This window comes from Epinephelus moara, chromosome 24, assembly GCF_006386435.1.
Source record: "Epinephelus moara isolate mb chromosome 24, YSFRI_EMoa_1.0, whole genome shotgun sequence".
NCBI lineage: Eukaryota > Metazoa > Chordata > Actinopteri > Perciformes > Serranidae > Epinephelus > Epinephelus moara.
In genome coordinates this window covers 15,952,069-15,959,075 of record NC_065529.1, presented here as the reverse complement: position 1 = coordinate 15,959,075, position 7,007 = coordinate 15,952,069, and positions in this window count along the sequence as shown.

The following is a 7,007-nucleotide window of genomic DNA, read 5'->3' as shown; positions in this document are numbered from 1 at the left end:
CAAAGGTACCATTGATATGAGAAATAAAACCACAAGAGTTTCACAAGACATGCGAAAAAGTATTAAATCAGAATTTGCGGAAGAGAATGACACCTTGACTGACAGGTCCGTCACTCAACGTCAGTACATGATATCTCTATCTTTCCCCGTCTGACTTCACTCTCAACCTACATTAGAAAATTGCTCATTATAAAATAAACTCAGCAACATATCTTGAAATATGTATGTAGTCATTAGGGCTGAGAATGTGTTACTGATTTACTGTACTTCCTTTATATTACATAAAAAAAATGAATGCTAAAACATATTTATTTTACTACTACTTTGTATTACTGTTATTGAAGTCTGCTGCTAAATTCAGCATCAGGTTTTGCTGTTTTTAATAAAGTAGAAGTTAGACAAGTGGAGGATTAGCTGAGAAACATCACATTTATTCAATTCACATGGAGCTACAGTTAATACTGAATTATGTTAAATGTTTGCCGAATGTGTTGGTATCTCTTAATAAGTCATCAGAAATCAGAAATCATCTTTAGAAGGAGCAGATGTTTACCTTAAGCTAGCTCGGGCCATGTTAAAGTTAACAATATTTTAACAGAGCAAGGCAAGCTAATTGCTAGCATGCTCTGTTGAAAAGGGGGGGGGGTGCTTTGAGATGGCTGTCAGAGATGGCAGAGGTATGACCACATAATCCCATTTGAGCTATAACAGGTAGTGTGTTCCATGTTTTATTTCCCAGTTGCTCTTGGAAAGAAGAACAGAGTACTGTCAACAAACTGTTACCAATGGAAATCGTCAGTTTCGGTTCAACACCAGAAGTTACATCCATAATTCACACAAGGTATCATGGGGGCTGGGAATAAGGTGGATAGGTCTCACTTTCATGATGCAAGTTTGTCCTCTCTCCTAGGAAGATGAATGCTCAATTTATGGCACAAAGGAAGTGCATCAACCATTGTGCAACAAAAACAGGAAGAGGATTGCGCTTTTGCTTTTCCCCAGATCAGTATCAGTATCAATGTAAGTTCTTTGCAGTTACTATCCCCAGAAGCAGAAATGGAGGGCGTTGGAACAACAGGAGTTAACTGTGGAAAACAAAATGTAGTGTGTGCCCTGGCTCTGAGGAAAACAGAAAGCGATCCAGTTGTCTTTGCAACTGCTGTGCCAACAATTATACCACTTGGATATATTGGGGGTGGGGTTTAAAAGTTGTCTATTTCTGCTCTTAATAGTTGTTGAGATAATTCACTCAAAGCTACTGGAGCCACTGGAACGAGATCTCTCCATGAAAATGTTTAGTCATGTTTAGTCCTGTTTCCCCAGGGGAGTATTCACTATATGTGCGTGTGTGGCATTTTGGGCGTTCAGTCATGTGTTGAATGTGCCTGATATTGATTTAAAAATAGACCAACATTAAGTCAGCAGAGTCCTGTGGGTGGCAGACAGCCTTCAATGCTGTCCATCTACTTAGGAGGAACAGCAGTTTCTGCCCTCAATGTCAACTCCTGACAGCTGAGTTCACAGCCAGTACCTTGTGATCTTAGAGGGGTGCCAGCTCCCTTTGCTTCAGACTGGTTATGTAACTCTGTGAGAGGGATGGGCAGCCTTCAGTTCTCTGATACTGAGTCCTGTCTTTGTAAAGTAACTCCTCCTCAAGAGGATCCATTTATGTCCTTGCCTTATTTTTGGCAAAATACAGCTGCTAATATGCAGTATTTGCTTTTTTATTATCATCTCGTTTTGTTTAACTTATTATCTGCTTGTTGACCTGGTACAGTGTAACGTCAAGTCAGTGCTGCATACTTTATAATCCAGCCCATGATTTACATTGTAATTTTGTTGTAGTAATCAAGTACCAATAAAATACTTAGAGGTTCTGACTGGTAGCCCATTTAAATGTAGGTACTGTATAAGAAAGCAAGACAATGGCGAACAAGAGAAAAACAACTGGGTATTTTAGATAAATGTAGCCAAAAGAAGCAGTAGCACTACTCTGAGCTCCCTCCAGATGTCGTAGCTCCTCACCCTATCTCTAAGACTGAGCCACCCCACCAAGGAAATTCACTTGGCCAGCTGTATCCACGATCCCATTCTTTAGGTCACTAACCAAAGCTTATGACCATAGGGGAGGTACATAGAAAGACTGGTAAATCGAGAGTTTGCGCTCTGGCTCAGCTTCTTCTTCACCACAACCAAGCAGCACAACGCCTGCAGCACTGCTTATGCTGCACCAATCCGCCTGTCCATCTCGACCACGAGAACTACTCCCAACCCAGAAGGAGCAATCCTATGTTTTCCAGCTGAGAAGCATGGCCTCAGACTTGGAGGTACTGACTTTTATCCTGACTGCCTCACAGTTGGCTGCAAACTGCCCCAGTGCATGCTGGAGTTCAGGGTCTGATGTAGTCATCAGAACCACATCATCTGTACAAAGCAGGGACAGAATTTAAAGTCCCTAAAACGGGGACTCTCCTCCCTCCAGTTGCACCTTAAGATTCTGTCCATGAATATCACAAACAGAATCAATGACAAGTGACAACCCTTGCAGGGTTGCCTTGCGTGCCACTTTGTGCAGAGTATCCAATCACAGCTCTTACTTTGGTTATGCAAGGACCACATGGCTTGTAGCAATGGCCCCTGTACCCTATAATCCCACAGTACTCCTCACAGGACTCCCCAGGGGACATGGTCAAGAGCTTTCTCCAAGTCCACAAAGCACATGTAGACTGGATGGAGAAACCCCCACGACCCCTCAAGTAACCCTACAAAAGTGAAGAGCTGGTCGACTTTTCCATGGCTCAGACAGAATCCACATTGCTCCTCCTGAATTCTAGACTCAACATTCAGTTGGAGCCTCCATTCCAGTACCCTGGAATAAAGTTTCCCAGAGAGGCTGAGCAGTGTGATTCCCTAAAAAATCCAGCACACCTTCTTGTCCCCTTTCATAAAAATGTGAACCACCACCTGTGTCTGCCACTCCATAGGCACTGTACCACAATACTAAAAAGGCCTGTCAGCCAAGACAGCCCAAAAATGTCCAGAGCATTCATTTTCTCCAGGTGGATTCAATCCACACCTGGTGCCTTGCTGCTGAGGGGCTTTTGGACTATCTCAGAGGTCTCTGCCAGGGATATGGGTGAGGCTCCCCCAAGTCTTAAAATCTGGTTCCTCAAAATTCTCTTTCCATTGCTTGACAATATCCACAGTCCGGGTCAGCATTTTTTCCCATCTGAAAACAGCCAGAGCTAAGCCCTGTTGTCCCATCCTGTGTCAACGGTTTTTCAGATCTTCCTTGAGGCCAACCAAAAGTCCGTCTTTGTAGCCTCCCTGAATTCCTACTACAGCCGGGTTTTTGCTTCAGTGATCACTAAAGCTACAGCTCTTCTAGCCACCAGATACCTATATGCTACTTCAGGTGACCCTTGGGCCAGCCAAGCTCAAAAGGCCTCCTTCTTCAGCTTGATGACCTCCTTCACTGCTGGTGGACACCCGCAGGTTCTAAGGTTGCTGCCATAACAGGGCATTCTGACCAAAAGCCCTGACAGCTGCCTCCACAGTTGAGGTCCTGGACATGATCCACTCAGATTCCATGTCTGCAGCTTCCCCTGGGATGCACGAGAAATTCTTCCGGTGGCAGAAGTTGAAGACCTTGCGGACAGGGGCCTTGGCCAGATGTTCTCCATTTGCCCTTCTTCAAGGACGCCACCCAGACACTCTAGCCGGTACTCTGAACTGCTTGCATAAGCGCAAACAACAGCCAAAGACAAGCAACTTGCAGTAGCACACAGCCAGTGAGTATCCTCACACTTTCCCGGTGCCTCTCACCCTGGGCAACTCAAAAAAAGCAAGAGTCCAGCACCTCTCAAGGCGTTTGGTTCAAGAACCACTGCTATGCCTAGAGGTGAGTCCAACTATATCTACCTTGTACCACTCCACCTCCTGTACCAGATCTAGGTTCCTTTCCTGCCAGTGAGGTGATGTCCCATGCCAGCATGCCTAGATCCTTGCCTTCGCCTGCCATCCTTACACTGCACCTGCCCCCAATGCCCACCTTCTTCAGGCTGTGCTCAGCTGAGCACCATGGGTCAAGGCCTAGCTGAGCTCCCCTCCTGGGTCTGTGCCATGAGGGGGCCCCAGTATGGCAGGATACGACAATGTCAAAGAAAACCACACAAATCCTAATTTTTATGCCAAAATAGTTTGGCAACAATAACATGGCAATGAACATTTGTGTAGCACCTTACTAGTCTTCCAACCACTCATAGGGCTTTTACACTACACATCACTTTCACACACTGGTGGTTGAGGCTGTCATACAAGGTGCCCCCCGCTACTCAGTTAACCACACACACTCACACACCGATGGCACAGCATGGAGCAATTTGGGGCTCAGAGTCTTGCCCAAAGGACACTTTGACATGCAGAGGAGGAGTGGGGGAACTATTAGCTAATGACCCACTCTACATCCTGAGCCGCAGCCGTCCCGACAAATGTATCATACAAAAGTATTAACCCCCATACAGTATTCATCTTCACACGGTGAGAAAGTTTGTATGTTAATTCCTATTTTTAACTGCTCCTCATGTTTCCAAGGACATGTGTGATGCTTTATCACGCCCACAGCTTTTAATGAGATGCAAGTGTCCAAAACTGTTGAAGAAATGTTACTTCCCATAATGGTACACATTAGCATTAAAGAGGCTTCGCCTACATAATTTTTTTTAGAAGTCAGAGAGTAAATTGTTGATTGATGCAGTTATTTATATTCATGTTGTACCTTATACCAACAGCCTGCACGAGTTGCTGGTTTGCCCCATGTATTTGCTCCGACCTTGAACCTCTCCCTCCACACACACACACACACACACACACGCACACATGCACACACACACCACACCCTGTCCACCAGCCCCCTTTCCCCTAGCGCCATCCCTTTACATTTGATCCCTGTGTTGGGGCTCTCTGAAGTGTGTGTGGTGTATGTTTGTGTGTCGTGTGTGTGAGTGTGTGTGTGGTGTGTGTGTGTGTGTGTGTGTGTGTGTGTGTGTGTGTGTGTGTGTGTGGGCTTTGCTGTGAATAACTTCTGGGCATGCAGCCAGGAACTGTCATCTGCTAGGGCAACACTATCCATCCTGTCAATCTTGTTTTATAATTGTAACATTCTCATATTCTCCGGCTGAGCAGGGAGAAGTTTCCAACATAGTGAGATAGACACTCTCTCTCTCACACACACATACACACACACACACACACACACACACACACACACACACACATATGCGAACTGGACTTCTCCAGCAGCATCTGTACTTTTTATTAATTAAGTTTTTAAAGGTGTAGTTATAAAGTTCATGGATTGTAAAATTAAACAGTCGACCTGTTTGCACTCACTGTCTCAAGCCCTTTTTAGATATGAATTGTGCAAATTTGCAGGAAAGCCCAATCAGTCTTTTTTCAGCATTGGCAGTATAAAAAACAAAATCAGGGATAATGCCGCCTACCTACTTTTGTTTATACAGAATGCGCCTTTTTCGGGGTAATGGGGGGCATGAGCAAGTAACACAACGTGTAGCTCAGCATGTGACGTAAACAGTGGGAGGGAAGCCGCGGCTAGTCAGGCGGCGATTCTCTTGTAAGTCGGCCCGTCCCCGTCATCTGACGGTTAATGGCCTCTTCATTTGCGAGGGCAAGGAGGGCGCGCAATTCCTTGTCTCCTCAGTTGCTCATCTTTACAGTGTCTGTCAGGTTTATGTCTCCCTCTTGCTACTAGCTGCTCACTAATTCCTGCTATCAGCTGTTTCCTGTTTATCCACCGCCAGTGGGTCGCACGTGTGGTGTCATCAACAGCTCCTCCCACAAGTCATCAACAGCCCCTCCCGTTGCGGAAGGCCGCCTCGGTCTGTTTAAACTAAAAGGGTTCCGCCAATATGACTACCCTACAAGGCGGAAAATTGGGCACCTTGGACCAACTCGCCAATCCAGCTCTGTGTGTATAAACGCTCACAGCTGGCCGGCAAAACGGCCCAACATTCACGGAAAATCTGGCAGTGTAAAAGGGGCTTCTGTCTTTATCTTTCACCTGTGTTGCTCCAAACACAGTTTTTCCTGTATTATTGATTTTAAAATGTAGGGCAAAGTAAATAAAATAGAATTCAACTCTTTGCATATATTGTGAACAAAACATAACAAAGTATACAGTTTTTTGGGGTAGTAATTTAAGCTACTTTAAAATATATATACATTTTAAAAGCCAAACTTCAAAGATTTACAGTGTACTCTTAAATCTCTTTTTCCAACTTCTCTTTTAAAGGGCCACTGTGTAAAATGGGTTGAAAACAGTGACATCAGTGGTCAAATTCTAGATTGCACGGCTCACTCGCTCACCCCTCCCGTCGGGTAAATGACGGTGGCCTCGTAGGGACAAAAAGCCTTGCGCAGACACGAGTTTTTCAGGAGTAGTTCTATCTAGCAACGAGGTGAATATTTATTTAGAAATCTAAACCATGTTACGATATTGTAATGGATCCCTCACAAGCAGGAGACCAGAGTAGCGTTCAGGAAAAAGGCCAGTTTATTTGAGCACTCCAAAAACTCCGGTAACACTCCAGGGGGTAAAAGACTCCGTCCCAAACTCTGACTCTTCTGGCGTAACACACACACACTCCATACACACATACTCACTTACAGAACCTAGCGGGTACCCCCTCCCCTCTCTGCTCCACCAATCTCCAGCCCGCACACTGACTGACAGTGTAGCCTGTAAACAGAGCTCAGCTGTTTATTTAGCCTAGCAATATCTCCGGACTATAGTAGCTGCAATGGACGACTTTGAACGCGATTTTGAAGAGTTTCTTGTAGCGGACACAGACCCAGAGCCATACCTGTTTGAGCCAGAGCATACAGATGAGAGCCGGAGTACACTGAGCGGGCAAGAAGAGAAGCTGAATCCTCCGCTCCCATTTTGCTGCACAGAATGGGATTCGGTGCTACTGCTACCATCGTTGGGG